Below are 17,834 nucleotides of genomic sequence, written 5' to 3' on the forward strand. Positions count from 1 at the left end.
TTTTTTTTCATAACAATTGTTTACACATGAATTATGAAAATATGACAGTAAGTTTGTATTATATCGTAAATAATTTAGATTTATATCATGAAGTCACGTAAAAACAAAGAATCTGCTAATGTTGTAGAGCCTATACTTAAATTCCCATTTATTTAGTTTAACAAAACAATCCCGAACCGCGATGAAGTATGTTTTATTTATTACTTTTGCAGAAAATCGTTCAGTTTAACACAGTACAAGAACACGAAGCAAATTAATAATTCTAAAAATGCAGCCTTCGAGCTGTTCCCTCGACAAATGTGTAACTTGAATGTAATGATAAATAGGATTCATTTCAATATTTTGAATATGATCATAAAAATAAGTCATAAAATATACAAACTGCATACAATTAATTTATTTCGTTAAACATGAAATGGAGCTATTAAATAAATACAAATACCTATTAAATTTTAAGGTTGTATCTAGAACGGTTTAAAATAATATGAAAATAATATTTACAAAATGAGAATGCATGTTATAAATCACAATTAATAACATCAAAATTGACACGATATCGATATACTTTTTTCGTTGACCCCGAAGAAGGAATACTTGTTTGATGAGATGTTTTAGATAAGATTTATTAAGTTAGAGTTGAGCTTTACAAATGCAGTCGTTGGACGTTTACAAAAAATTATTCGAACAAAACTCGACAAGTCAACAAAGGTACAGGGAAGTGTAAGTCTTAGGGTACAATCACATCGACTCACATTTTATATTTAGAAAAGGGCTGTTTTGTAGAGTATTGTCTACTACAATTTCTCTTTCAAACTCAAAGTATTTCTTGATTTTTATTACAGCACAGAATTTTTTTATTTTTGTTTTCCAATTTTACTACACTCGAGAATATTTAATAACGTATAATCACCTATCTTGAGTGACTTAGCTAAGCTTACGGCTCATTTAACTGTTCAACTAATTGCCAAACTTTTGTTGACAAATGTGGTGTCACCCTAAAACTACCTTCACAGTCCGTACTATGAAGCATGAAGAATTCGGAGCACAATGATTGGACCCGTCATAGATAAGAAGACGCCGATTGTACAGATTTCTCTGGCGAGAGATGCTGCGCATTTGTTATGATGACTCAATCTTTTCTTTGTATATGCAAGAGCACGCTGTCGAGGTGCATGCATAGAACACATCTCGAAACGCCCACGAGATTTTACGTAAGAGAAGCAGCAATTAACGCCCTTTGTACGATCCTATCTGTCAAGTAAATAAATTGAAATGTGTTAATAAAATTTATTGTTTAGAAAATACGAGCGCTTATGAAATGTCGGAGTTTATTGCTAGCGGTTTCTGTTTATTGGGATCGAATTAATACACGGATGGTATACCGTATATAAGCAAGCCGCCAAGGCTGCGTTATAGCAAATTCCGAACTAATTATGTATATGCCGTCACGCTATTAAAATTTTTTATGGACATCATAGTGGAACATTTTGGGACTACAACCCACAAGCTGTTTCAGTTTAAAGTACAAAAACAAAAGATTAATTATGGAACTCTTATGCATAGTTCGGATCGGACCCCCTAGAGGTTGTGTTTGAAGTAATCGATTAAGGGAAGAGAAATGACAGAATGTAGTATCGACGATTAATCAAGTTTTGATAATTGATAGTGGTACGCTACTAGATTAATAAGAAACATCGAATACATGTTGTAGTCCGTTGAATAATGATGATATGCAGCGAATGTTATGCGAATGGAAATCTTCTTTGTTTTACATTTTATCCTTAATGATCAAAAATTCTTACAGCGTATCTAAAAGAAAAAAATGTTTCTCGATTTCTCATCATAAAATTATGCTCGGCTCGTATTGTTCGTATATTTAGTAAAAACTATTGTAAAAGAAACATATTTTAAGAATTATTGGCAAAATACATAATGTTTACTGACAATTTGACATATTACACACATTAAATTTGAAATAACGAAGAAAAAAAGGTCGACCCACGCTAAAGCGTTTCGATTATGACAATTATTTTACACGCTTTTTGTACCATTTATTAAACATCGACACCTAATAATTAAGTAGTTATCTACTCAATTTGATTATTGTAAATTGTACTGATATATTTTTGTAATAAATTACAACTATTGCCTTGTAAATATGTACTTTTGATAGACTGCTTATTAACGCTTTTGTATAGTTATCTTTATATATGTACCTAAATAAACAGTTTTTACGAACATTTTAGCAATTGTTTTATTTTAAATCCCAAAAGCTACTAATTTATTAATCGGATGTCAATGAATTGATTAATTTAGAAATACGTAAATTATCTTTTTCACACTAAATAAATAGTTAAGAATCGTTTATGAAAAATTGTTGTATAAGTATGGAAGGATAGAGACGATTTTGTTCAAAAAGCGATATTACATTCTACCAGTTATTAAATTCAATTTAAAACTTTGTCACATACACAAGAGTGACATTAATCTGAAAAATGACCTTCCAATTTTGTCTCGTGACCAAGCCAGCGTAAATTCACGGACATCAATCATTCTACTCATTTGCTTCAAAAATTTCGACGTTACTTCTTTTATTGCTTTACTCCATTTTATTACACCTAATTTCATTCTGCATCCCCATCACAATGGTGTAAGTCTTTATTTTGCGACTATGGTGATCGTGATGCAATTTATCATTTTTGGTACAGGTCATTTTAATCCAATATTTTTTTTATTTGTGGGACGAATTAATGCTGATCGAATGAACGAAAGTGTATAGGTATTACATAGGTACTTATATACTTTCATTCCTTAAATCTATAGGTTGTATCTAAGTAACCATAGTCCGTAATGTGATTTATAAATGAATAAAAGAAAACAATATCATTTTAGTCTTGTATTCATAAACGACATCGTATCGCAATTCGCATTGCAAAGGAGAATATTTATTGTATTTACTACATTAGAAGACAATTCTCAAAATATATCTTTCAATTATTATTGCAGCGTATTGACAATATTTTGTCCAGCCAAGCAATGTCAAAAAACCCAATAAATCACAAACGTTTTGAATGCTCCTGTTTTATGGTATTTCAAGAAAAGGGTGGGTTATAAATATTGTGTGAGTGCGGTCGGATATGGTGGCATCGTTTAGGGTTAGACTCTGTGTTTAGATCGCTTCGTGACCGTGGAATGGCCACGTCTGCACCGCTATCCCCCCGGGACTGCGCAATTATGTTACATGTCAGAGATTACAACTCCGCAGATATCGCAATATCATATTTCAACTTTTAGTCGTGTTTCAAAAATAAAAGTAGCGTTTTGTTGATCTTGTATAATGTTAAATAACTTTCAACAAGCGACGTGGTCAACGTTCTCTAAAGTATAATAATATGTATCAATAATGTTTACAAAGGTTAATTGTATTCATATCGTAAATAAGCCCAGTGAGTCAAGTAAACGTGATTTTGTTTGCAGTAAAACGTACAAAACACCGCTAGACAAAAAGTCCACACAAATTGTGCATTACGTACCCAAAGGCGCGTCTACGTGAGCGCGATTCGTAATGTGTATTAACCATGCGGCCGCACAGTCCGCCCACATTGGCTATCGGCTGCAAATATATGTAAAATATGCACAAAAGTAGGTACCCAGGATAAAGTGCATCGATAAGAGGCGACGCAATTTGCATCGCCCTAAGCACATCGATCGATAATAAATTCGACCCTGTGTTTACCAAAATATCGTATAGCGTTTTTCCAAGGCATTACATGGCATTACTCTAATATAATAACAGTACCGGTACATATTATTAAATAATAAAAATACGTCAAAATAATACAACAACCAAAATATAACTTAATATAAAGACAAAATTCTATGGTGCTCCATCGCGGAGATGGAGTTTAAACAGTTTAAACGGTACAATCTTAACTGCTAATTTTGCTTGTAATCTTTTTATCAGTTCCTGCGAAAGTCAAACATTCAGAGACATTTTTTATCATCACGCAAAAATATTAGCGAACTTACTACCTTGGTAGGTACTTACTAGGTACAAATATTATACAAAACATATTTTCTGATTTTGGATTTAGTTTCTTTAGAATGTTTAATAGTTATGTCTTTTCATAAATAACTGTATTTATTTGTGAAAGAATATAGTTACAGGTTCATTTTTATTTATCTTGTTTATACAATAATTGTATTAATGACGAAATTTCGCTTAATACGTAAATTATTCATATCCAATACAATCAAACATTTAACTTAATTTCACTTTATAAATTGTCCTCTTGTGCGATATGATTTTGCACATAATGATATGCATTAGTAAGCATGCAAGTATCGCAGCTTGAGGGCAGACACGCAAACATCCTCCATTTCTCCTAAATTCCCGTCCCCAGGGCACTATTGGCTTATTATTCCCAGATCGATAGTATAATTTTATAATAACTATGTGTAGGTATCTCACATGCCTTTAAAAGTGCAAATATTTTACAAACCCTTCTCTTTTACGATTTGCATTACATAATATAAACAGCTGAAATACTCGATCACGCTACTGTTACTCAACTCTAAAGTAATAACTGCAGTTAATATTCATAACGTCCGTTAGAGGAAAAGCGAGCAACTGTCAGATAATTTTGCCTGAAACGATACTCACGGCCTTCCAGAAAATAAATGAAGTACACGAACGAAAATCACGAGTTCTGAATTTTTCAATGTCGCTCTCGGATCGAGATCTGCGCAGCGGCGAGCACAAAGCAGCAAACGATTAACGAACTCCAACCAAAGGAGAGCATCTTACTTTGTTTTTAGTTGTCGATTATTTGTCTGTGGCGACCGCAAATAAAACAACGATTAGCTCGTCATTTATATATCAATGAATGAGTTTTTTTAACAAAACAAATAAATATCGTTTCAATGGTTAGCACAGGCTGCAAATAATTTTCCTACAATTGAGAATTTAGACTTGCCTGTGTCTTACGATATTCGTAAAGCAAGCATGATTTGACATTCCGATTATCCGTATCTATAATTCCATGACAGCGGTATGCATCATCTTATTTTATTTATCTAGAGGGATCGATTGTATGGTCAGAAATATCGAGTCATTGCTGTGGAAACAATGGCAATGGCAACAAAAGAATTACAATGTGCTGCCAAAACGGTACAATCACAACTCGCAGGTGGTTCTAGGTTGATCGGTGGGCGATGCACCGTTCAGATAATGACGGACGGACTCTCGCGATGTCGCAACGGCTCTTGGTCGCCGATTTCGGTCTGCCCGTCGGTCATCTCTAACGATGGAGCGATAATTAACATCGGACGTCGGCATTATTTACGCCCGTAGCATCCTGCCGACCTGCCTTCGACTCGGTCACGACTTTTTTCCATGTTGAGCGAGACTATTGTTGCTTTACTTATTCATGACTAGAATAGAAACACAAAAGCTTATGGTTTATCACTTCGCTTGTATAAAAGCATTTTCTAGTTCTGTTTAAGTGAGTATCGATGTTGAAAAGCAGGTTTGAGCAATGTATTGATTAAAACAATATTGATTCCAAATTAATTTTGTACTTCATTGTGTTTGTTCACGGTAGCTAAGGCTAAGTAGCTTTATACAGAACAAATAAATTATTTACGATAACTCAAATTAAGTTTCGTTTTGAATGTTATACAGAAAAAAGTAGGTACGTAGCTTATACGATAAAGCGTAATGATCTTAGCTTATATGATCATAATGTTTTTAAAGTGTGCAGAAAATCCTAACAAATACCAAATACTATATTGCAAAAAACACATAAATTACTACGATAAAATAATAATTAATGCCTATAGTTCTATAGATACCAGGTTTACCACTATTGTGACACCGCTAAATACATCGATGGCTAAATACCGTTTATCTAAATGCTAACTAGTTGGCTATAATTACTCATTTTGACGTAAGTTTTGCCTTTGTTAAGGCGGGGACTTATGATTTAAGATCAATCTTATCGAATGAATTTGGCGCCAGTTAATTAAACACTTCGAACAAACTAGGTAAATGGTATTGTAAAATAACTTATTTGTTTCGATTATTTTTATTGATTAAGTATCATGTAATAATAATAACACTCTTCTTTTTTCATTCATTCATTCATTCACTCTTTTATTTTAAGCAGCTTGAAGTATTGACTATTGACACAAACATCAAAAGAATGATGTCTTTATTGGTGAATAAAATGCATCTAAGAAAGAGCCCGGTTTCGAAAGGCAGACCGTTTTAATTTACATTCTTGATTATCAAGCTTACCCAAACCTCATTAATATTAGGTAAATCTTGACAGCTTGTAATGGACAACCGCGAGCGAAAAAAATTGTTATCGGTCAACAATGCGATGCCCATTAGTTTAAAAGGTATTTCTTATTAAATCGAGCCTTATCTAACATATTTGTCTCTTTGAAAAATTATTTTTGCCCGATTTCCTTGACATTAATGCTTATAACATTAAGCATTAATGAAACATAAATTATAACGTTAAAAATAAATCTGTCAGTTATAAATACCACTTAATTGTGTTAATTTTGCTTTTAATTAATTGTATTAAAAATGTTGTTCTATTAATTACTTTTTTTGATCTTGGTTGGTTGGTCCTATTTAAAATTTTCCCAGTAGTGATATTTTGTAGGTGGTTTAGTTTGTAGCTAGGGTACATAAACATTTTTAATTTTTGTTATGTTCATATTTTTTTAGAATGATCATCCCTCATCATCCCTCATGAATGGGTGAAATTAAACAGAATATAGAAAAATAATTGATATACATATTATATATATAATATCATATATTTATTGATGCAATAAAAGATAAGTAAGATTAATTAATAATAACACAATTCATAATATTAAATTATATATCACAACATTCAATAAATAAACATAAATTAATTAGCCTCGTTCATTCTCACATTACGTGAATAAAACGTTTTATTTTGATGTGTTGTAAATCACAAATACAGGTTTCATATATGCAGCTATAAAGCAGGAGCTAGCAACTAAAAAAAAGAGCATTAAGTTTTTCCATATTACGGTTTCATTAAAATTCTCTTAGAATGTTATCAAGGGCTTAAAGCACACAATGGGAGCAAGATCCTTGTCTGCCGATGCGAACCACGACGGTTGCCCCCTTTCGATTCCCGTACGAAATACATGCTAACAAGATCTTACATAATATGCTTAATATTACATATTCTTACATTGTTATAGCTGTAATTCGTTAGCTCTTTACGATGTACCATTTAAACTCTGTTTTATGCGCTATTTTCTAATATATAACTTCCTGCATATCATAAATAAATTCTGGTGTTTGTACTCACCAATAACAATTTAACCATTAAGTTTACCTATCACAATTTTTTATATAATTTACGTGTATGTTCATCCACAAAGCGCTACATAAAAACATAAATACAAATATAATATTCTCAACATCAAATCGCCACTATCCTAATAGACGAGCTAGCTATCTTGCCCTCCCGAAGATCCGAACGAATTATGGAAGGCGAACGGCAACATACGAGGGAGCACGTTTCTATAACGGATTGCCAAGCAAATTAAAAAGTGTAAACTCATTCATTGTATTCAAAAAACAATTAGCGAAACACATCCTGGAAGACCACACGCTCAAACTTTGAATGCAATGAATGAGTACCTAACCTAAACTTATGTTTATAGTATGTAACTTACTCTAAATTTTTAACTAACGAATGATATTTTTTATAAATACCTATGTTTAAAATTTAAGTTTCTCAGTGACTTAATGTCTTAATGGGAATAAATGTCTTTAAACCTTAAACCTTCAATTTTCCATTTGATTTTACTATTTGTTAATGCATAATATTCACTAAAAATGTTTATAATAGTCTCAATAAATTGTGATTTACTCAATTTACATAATTATTTTGTATAAAATCTGTCATAATTTGCATCTTATAGCCTTCATGATGACAAGGTTTAGGATACTTTATTTACCGACTAGTTTTGGAACATTGCACCTAGGTGGCTAGGTATATAGATAAATCTAAAATAAATTATTGCACTTGTAAAGAAATATGTTGCTCTACAACTAAACCCCATTTTTTTAAATTATCATAGTTAAAATAGAAGAATGAAACCGTTATAATATGAAATATTGATTTATAATAAATACTATCTACAGCCTAACTTAAATTTAAAGAGCGGATAAACATAAAAACAAAAGCAGTCCCTTCCTCGTTATACTGAATAATGGCTTAGTCACTGAGGCTTGCGTGATATTATGCGTTACTTGTTTAACAACTATACCAATCCCCAAGTACAATTGAAATCTTTATTACCCTATTCGAATAGTCTGTGCAGGACTTAATTCCTCGTATCGTATTACCTGAGGGCTAAGCCGGTTCATTAAGGATCGTTCAATCATCTTTTAAAGGAAGGCAAAGAATTTGCTAATACTTTTTTTATTTTTGTCTGGTACATTTTCGTGTACGATGCGCTTAATTGAATGTGATAAGCTATAGAATAATACGTATGTACACTCGTTAAATAATCAAACGTATACATAATATATAATATATAAACCGTGCGATATATTATGATATACATAATAAAAAGAACTTTTGACAATTATTGTATAACGATCCTGCATGTTGATCCTTCATTCATTAAATTAACCAATAAAATTGAAATATACAACACGTTATTCAACCTTTCCCTAACACCTAAATTAATTGTATAAGTGCGATTAACGATTAATTCTCACACTTAGCTTTTTATGGGACACAGAAATATCTGCAAGACATTATTAACGCGAAGCTGCATTTTCAAACGACTTTAATGTTACATTTTACTGATATGTAGCTGATCATACAATGAAATCCAGAAATATATTCACCGTGTCGCAATAAACATACCACCCGATTACCCGAGAAGATATTATTTCCAATATATACAACACGATATCTCTGCTAAGCGTGAAAAACGTATGTATAATGTAAAAATATCCCACAAGCAAGTGAATTGCAACCTATACCGTTTATTTGAAGACTTCATTTAAACTTGTATTTATCTACAATCCATTTTCACTTTAAGATAAGCTCTTAGTTACACAGCTAAAGTGGATAGACAATTTACAAGTAATGTGAGAATTCTGACCTTAAGTTTCTTCTCTTTTCGCATGTTGCATCGTAAGGAATATAAGAGTGTAATGTGTTAGTCTCTATAAATACCGGCCGAGCGCGCAGTTTTACATTATTTCTGTTATTTTATGATGTTTGACTTTTTATTTTAATTCTACGGTTATGTAAATTCAGAAGTAAGGAGGTGTCGTTACAACGCTGCATGACTATCCGCGTCATAATGAACCTGTTCTTGGATTTCAATAAATTTTTCTTTAAACGGAAACACGTATATTTATGCAAGATTTATCTAATTAAGTGTATGTATAATTGCATACGTGTATGATAAATTAATTATTTATTTTTATATGACAAATATACTACCTAACACTTCTTGCAAACAAAAAATAATAACATTAAAATGGGAAGATTCATTCAAGAAGGAAATCTAGAGAAATCCGGATTATATTACCAACATTTAGTTATCTATCTTTTTCTTGTAAAACCATTAAAAAGCCATGAGGAAATTAAAATGTTATGAAATGTTTTCCCAAAACTTTGTTGTCAAACCATTTATGTGTAAAGTACATAAAAATAACATAACATAACTTGAAATACACGGGAGTTGATTACTATCTCATAACTTTAACGGCGTGAAACGTAGGTTCAAACAACTGACAGTGTTTGAAGAAACTAAGAATAGGAGAGCAAAAGTTTTTTACAAACTAAACCTTAATTTGTAACAACGTATATTTTCATTTAAAATTTTTTATAAATTAATACAATCACAAATACAATAGAAAAAACTCCCACTGGATGTAAACGATTTCTACAGAAATATTTATCCATTTAAATTTAATTGCCACCATACTTGCGAGTTAAAAGTTTAAAACTACACCCAGCAGGGACGTCCCGTGGACAAAATGCTTATAACGGTGCTGATTTAAATACTGAGCCCTCAGACGCAAATCATACACGTTTAAAAAAGTCAATGCTTGAAATCCAAGGCGCATATGATACCGCTATTCTGTGCCTTGTAAATTTTCAGATCATTAACGGACTATCGCGTCGCTATCGACTAAGTGTTAGTTTATATAATTACAGAGGCGTCCCCTTGGGCCGTCCTTGGGTTTCTCTCTAATGGCGATGGCTCAAACTGTGCCACTTGTGACGGGAACATGGGTTCATTAGCGCTATCACACGAGCCAACCTACTTGGTTCCGTAACGTTGTAAGTGTCTATTATCTTAGAAGCTTTTAGCTCGGAGATTTCTGTTCAGATGTGTACATTTCAAGCTGACAGCTGGTATCGAGGGCGCTCTTAAAATAGAACCTTTATTTGTTTGCGTAGATAAAAAAAAAAAAAATTATCAGTTCAGGGCTGTGCAGAAGCTCTAGATTTAATCAAGGAATAGATACTCCTGTTGATATATCATATGGTTTTTTTTATGCATGGATGCAATTCGAAACTACGTATGTACGAGGGAACATTAATTAGCGAATTTGATATAATTTTACAGTGACTTAAATGCATTGCTTAAATTTATATAGGTATCTGTTTACTATTAAACTTACCAGTAACACACAACCTACACATTTTAATTGAATTCATACGATAGTTATTGGGACTATAATAATAATTATAATTTTTTTTATTCAATTCTTAGTGTATAACTTAAATGAAATGTGATCCGAACCGCTGACGCAATATTTTGTTACATAGTGTTTATAATACTTATAAAATTTGAATACGGCTCTTAATTACAAAATACTGATCATGTTCGAGATAATGTAGCCGTCAATAAGCTATGTAAGTCTTCATATTCATCTGCAACAGAGTACGCTTCGCCCTGTCTTATGCACCCGATGCATCGGGAGTGAAATCGCGACACGACGCGTAAAACTGTCACGATAAGAATCGATTTGCAATCGAGATAGTGATCGAGTCGCGATCGAGTCTCGCCACGACAGTTGCCCGACATTCCAGTCGCAGCTCTATCCACTAACGGGAACACAGCCTTAATGAACATAGCTTAAAGAGGATTACTTCCAACGGAACGTGTCAAAAGCTTTTATGCGCACCTCACCAACTTTAAGAAGTAGTTATTTAATGTAACCACTATTAAACAAATTAAAAATAACATAAAACACTGTGAGAAGGAAAGAAGAAAAATTGTAATGCAGCATTTCGTTCATGATTTAGTATTACCGAGAAACTCGTTTCTGTACTTTGGGCGACCATCACGGGAGTCCGGTCGTTCGCCCGGGTCTATCCAATTTATACTTTTTTCCCAGGTGTAGTATTACGGCTATAAAATTCAGTTTTTGTTGGGCGGGCGCATGCTCAGCTAGATCTCCCGTCGAGAGATATGTTGATTTACGTTTAACGCGCGTGACCTCTCGTCGGAGCCGATCATAGAATCGATAGACGATTCGAACGCGCACTGATATCGGCACATCGCACTCGTGCCGATTTATCTTGGGAAATATTTCGCGGTGCATAGCTTCCCTGCTGGCCACTCGAAACAAGATTACTAGATTTCTTTGTTTCACACGATCCACCTCGTTTTTGTAATGGCATCCAGACGTATAATATCATAAATACCTATCATAACCACAGTCGTCTATTTTGGTTTAATTAAATATTTCACTAGTTTTGTATACGCTATACGCTAATGAAATCTAAGTATATTTAAACCTACAGTCAATATTTAAAGAAAACTTTTCTTATAAATCTCATATAAATCAACCATAATTATGTATGGTAATAGGTTACTGCTCTCACAACAATAAACAGTTCCGTAGTCGGTGCAAGTTAAAATTATAGCGTTATAAAATAAATATTTAATATCTGTGTAAAAGGTTCCTCTAGAACATACCAACGCATCATATGCTTAAATGACTAAGATTTTAGCATTCATTGTAGCGATTCAAAGATAGGCTTTTACTACTCTGTAATCTTTAGACAGTCACTATTTTTAATTAGCATGGAATATGGATATAACAATGAATCATTGTATGAAAATATTGAACCCGTTGCATAAAATCAGCGTGCAATATCTAACTTTACGAGTGTCGACCTTTGTAAAAAAAAATATCAGCCGTTTGAAAAGGAATATTAAAAAGAGGATATATTGTGTTACAATCGCCATTAATAAAAAGTGTACGGAAGTAAATCGCACCTAATCTCACATCTGTAATGAACATTTACGACATGTCAATCCGTTTTTGCTTAGTTAGTGTGCCTTGATAAGAGATGCAAATTTACTTAATGTGCCTTTGATATACATCAGAAGCTGTTCAACATGTCCCGTTTTGATAAAGCTTATTTTTTCCTATAAATCGTCGAAACATACAAGTAGTTAATGTTAAAACCAGCTTAAGAGGACATTAACGACAAATAAATAATATGTTTTTGTCGTTTTATACGTGTCATTGTTTATTATATTATTTTTGAAAATATATATTTTTACAGGTAGGTATATTTTGTATGTTTCTGGAAGTTTGCATACCATTGATTTTTTATACTAAACTTATTCTTCAGAGAAATAATTTCATGAGATGACCAAAATCTCAAGAAAGTATCGTATGCCTCAATTTCAATTTCACCGTGAGACAAGATTTTTATTTGTTAAGTGAGTTTAAGACACATATGTATACCTATTTACTGTATTATTAATTTATTGCATGAATTTTCGAAACCAGTTTCCGAATTAAAAGAACTTACACACAAAATGTAGATATTAAATTACCCTAAAAATTGAAGTTTGAATTTTATGCAAACGTGTCGAAGATTCGTATATTATATCCGATATCCCGCTGCGCCTACTAAATATTTATTGTTATAAAATGTTAATATATGCAATCAGTCGGTGCATGAATTACTATAACACTAAATAATTGGACTTGCATCGGACAAATTTCAATATTTTTTCCTTTTATTAATAACTTTCAGACTGCCTAAAAAATTCACTTTTAACGACTGTTATGTATTTTTCTCGCGTATTATTATTTTTATGAACATTTACTAAGTTTGATTAAAAAAAAACGTATTTTTTAATTTACTTATAAGAATTTTTAGAGGTATTAAGGGCCTCCAGCTGTGGTATGCGTAAACTCATAATTCGTGTATCGCTTGAATAATTGTGGCAAATTCCACACCAGTATTTAATAATAATTTACATAATGTTATAGAAGTAAATCTGTCAAAATGTATATTTTCTAATCATACCTAGTTTATTTCTTTTTGTTAATTTTTCCAATCTGAAATCTATTTAGATTTTATATTAAGATAGAAGTGATTTAGTTGAGTTAAAAGAATTGAGTTTTATATAAAAAAAAATTGGAAATGACTTCATAGCCAAATGAATCATTCAATTTACATTCTACCAAGTTTTCTTATGAATTATTATGAAACAGAACTTCTCATATACTTAGTATTAATGTAGTATTATGAATTTTAAACATATAAATAATAAAAAAATAAATACAGTTCGGCATTCGCTAGACGGGCTCACCGGCTCAGGTCAACTCACGTTGCGCAAGTTGCCGCACGGCTGGTTAGAACCAGGAGCCCCGCATCATACCAAGCCGGGACAATTGAGCGATTTGTCAACTATTGCATTAGGTAACCGGTCACCTAACTCGATATGTTCCATGAAATTCATTCGATGACCGTAACGGACTCCGGCCCATTCATTCCTAGTTTCGTTTCAACTGCTTTAATAAATGTTCGCTCTCGTACAGTAATGGATATATTGCCGATAGAAAAGATCTTCCAATCGTGGGTTGAGGCGAGAACACAGCTTGCAATAGCGTGCGTCTTACGCAAGATATATCTGCGAGGAATACAATGGACGGACCTGTACAGAAAACAAGCTTTTTGGGGATTTATTGGATAGATTTTGTGTGGGTTGTATTCGCTTCCTTGCATCTACCGCCTACCATATGACAAAGCGTTAACGTGACGCACAATCTCGGCATGTTCTGCGGAATGTTACGACCTAAACAATAAATTCCGCCGAAATTATTTAAAGTATCGCTTTAAACACTTGGAAACACAAATTTAAATCCTGAACTGACTCGTGACAACGACCGCTGCAGAATGTTCAAAATATAGAGCTATACATACAATTTTATAAAATTGTGCCAATTTAATACTTAACTTATATTTATTTATTCAACCAAAACTAAATAAATACTTCCATTCCAGGTCTTGGTTTGTTTGAAAACATAATTACGATTAAATCGTTTATGCCATTTCTACTTGTTAGAAGAGCGGCATCAATTTTCTTTGACCTATACTCGACCCCTAAGCCATGGCTTGGCACCCGACATTGCCTGTTTGTAGGTCAACATAGATTCTTGACTCGTAAGCGTAATTACTATAGAAATACTAACTGCTTTTGTATAGCATGTGATGATTCAAAGTTACTTTAAGACTATTAATTTTACGGTATATATTCCGAGGTTCATTCTATTCTAAGGTCAATTAAAACTTTCCTGCATTTCTTCGAAGTTATCTTAGGCAGAGTGCTTACGAATTGCAGAAATCAGCTTTAAATTTACGGTCGCATAGTTGTTTTATTAGAGGATATTTCTATGAGAGCTCGATGTGTTCAGAGCCTTTCTAACGGTGGATGCGCCCACTAGGTGTCGCCTGACTATGCCGGCCATCCGTCCCTGTGTTCCAACAATTTACGAGACGTCGCCTACTTTATTGGGTAAAGCGATTCACATAAATCCAGCATGAACAACACGGAATAACTATACGTAACTTTTTAACACGTTCGCTCAGTTCGTTTATTTAAAAGGAAATTTACTCGAAGTGCTCATGCATACAATATATAATATACATGTATAAATTGTAGAGCTATAATTGGATTGGAATATTTTTACTGTCTTAACGAAGATGTTAGAGTTAGCGATCTTATATTGCCATCAGTTTGAAAGCTAACAGTAACGCAGTGGGTGTGAAATTTGTTGGATACTGACATATCAGCACAGTTATCAGCACGCTGTAATCGTTTGTGAATTTGAGTGACAGTATAGACTTAAAGTCCGGCAATCACACTAGTGCATTCAGTCTCCAGCTAGACACATCCGTTAGGTATTCCACGTTGGACGTAGATTGTCTGGAATCTGACTAGATATCATCTGTACGCGGTCAATGTAGGCTCTGACCTGGGCGGACCTTTTATTTATACGTACATTTAAATATCTCGCGTGCTAGCTGTGATGTTTACATATTTCCCGTTTAAAAATGCCAGACTCGCACATTCAAGCGGAAAGACATTAAAAACCACGTTGAAAACAAATAAACGTTTTCATTATAGGTACAGTATCTTTACTCTTTTGCTGCAGGGTTTAAATCAAGAATATTTATTTGCTACAAGATTACATTTGAAAATTTCTGTAAAATGAAAATATGATTTTTTTGTTTCAATGCATCATAATAATGTAAGCCAATACAGTTAAAATTATATATTTTTATAACAAACATTTATTATAGTAGTGTTAAAGGCTACCATTGCAATAACGAGATTATAGAGCGGACAGGATGGAACCGACTCTAATGAGACAAGACCAGTCTCCCTCAGAAGACGATCGTAAACAATGGCCTCTATATTTTCTAGGTTGAGTGAAACCTTCAGGTTATTATCTTCTCCCACAAAAGCTATAAAACGTCAATATCTTTGTCCCTGCAACAGTCGGCGAAAACTTGTATATCCGAAAAATACAGAGCCATGCTTACAGACCTTAGTTGAACATTTTGGTAATTATATTCTTGTACTTTTAATTTAACCAGAAACTACATATTATTATAAAAGATGTCATTAAAAACTCTATCTCAAAGATCATAACATTTCTAAACGTTCAATTACCTTAAACCCTATCTTATCTATACCCGCGTTGAACTGTTTTACTTTACAAGCAAAGGAAACATTTTATATGTAATGTACTAGGCTGGTTGTCACGTCGTAATGGCTCAATTATACAACCCAAGGGCCACACGTTTGGAAATCAGAGAAATATTATATTAATCGTGTTCTTGAAACGTTGTAGAATTTATCACATAGCCCGATGTTCTCAATATACTTTTATCACGCGATGTCGGCGTGAAATCCAAAAAAGTTCTCACAAGACATGCGGTTTGTGAGTTTACAGCTAAATACTTTATGTTCTTATTTTCATACACGTATTGTATTCCAGTGCATTAAACACCTTAATTCATCGTATGGATCTGACACATATAATCTATTTTTTTTATATTTAATCAGGTCTGTATTGTATAATGATGAAAGTGTAATGAGCTTGAATATCTCATTTTTTGCAATGCCTAACAAAAATGTTTACATTAAAGATTACATTTTATTGCATCTGTAACTAACAAGTCCTATCAAATACATAATAACGAACCCTACACCCACATTACTGATGTTTCCATAATTTGTCAGTTAACGTTGAATGTACCAGATAAATACTATCGATAAAGTTAACGCTACTTATGTATCTTTCTTCATAAAGTTTTATTGAAAATCTGATACTACGCAAGCTAATGTCAATGTCTCGACAATAATTATCCTCCGATGTTTATAATATGAACCCTGCAGCAGGAAGACTGCAGTATAAAGCTCGCTGAAGGCTTATGCTCATTCAATTACCTATGTATATGGGAAATTCCGAAGTTGAAGTTTATTTCATCTAAAGCTTAATTTATGCGTGTTGCAGTAAATAGTTTACATATTTGGCTAGTAAATCAAAATATTAACTTTTTTTTTCTTTTCCAACGTATAATTTAACATAAATTCTATAGATCGAATCCGAACAAGGGGCCAATAGAAAAAAGGCAGAAATCAAAACATTATCTCAATCTGAATAAATCTGATTCGTTTAAAGTCACGATAACCGAACAATGTCATGTTCGAGACTATTCGTAACTCTGTATCGTGTAGATATTCCTTGCCCGTCGAGCGATATGATCGGACTCCCCGTTGCCTTATTGATAAGGTTTCCATACTTCCCGTGTATGCTGGAATGCTTCTGAGTTTATTTAATGTAATTTATATGGGAGTACGTCGCCTTGAAACTAAAATACTATATTGTACACGTAATATTGTGATCAGACAAGGCGACCACTTCCGTACTCCGAGATATGGTTATGAACAATAAACAATATTGGAAAGCGAATACCATACATCAAAGGATAGAATGGCCACCGTAAATTGAAACGATTATGATGGGCAAAACAGATTTGCCCGAGGTCGAGGCGACATCACGAAGCGAGCGCGGGTTAAAGAGCAATCCCTCTGCCTCGAATTATGAGCGCGGCAAATACAATAGCCAATTTCATGAAATTTGCTTTTGATGGATTCTCAAAATTTATGTGAAGCGATCTTAGTCTTTATGGAACTTAAATCAATATTATGGATCACTCCTCGTTAAATATACGAGTAAATACTATTTACCATGCTTAGTGTGGTCTCACGAACACGGTCAGCAAACAGGAACATTTCGAGACAATAATGGGTAAAACGTTAAAATAATTGCGGATCATGTAAAACAGCTCACGCCGGACAAACTGAGAACATCTAGCTACATTGACAACATGAAAGTCCTACGTCGGACGCGCTTAGGTACTATGCTCTAAGGATATTTATAAAATTGTAGAGACAAAAATTTTCTTCTAGGTTGT

General features: G+C 33.1%; 1 protein-coding gene across 1 annotated transcript in view; it reads right to left on the reverse strand.

Annotated features, from left to right (window-relative positions):
* The window catches only part of LOC123693602 (cadherin-related tumor suppressor), a 72,033-nt gene that overhangs the window by 16,717 nt on the left and 37,482 nt on the right, over window positions 1-17,834 (reverse strand). The window lies entirely within an intron of this gene.

Source organism: Colias croceus, chromosome 8 (assembly GCF_905220415.1).
Source record: "Colias croceus chromosome 8, ilColCroc2.1".
NCBI lineage: Eukaryota > Metazoa > Arthropoda > Insecta > Lepidoptera > Pieridae > Colias > Colias croceus.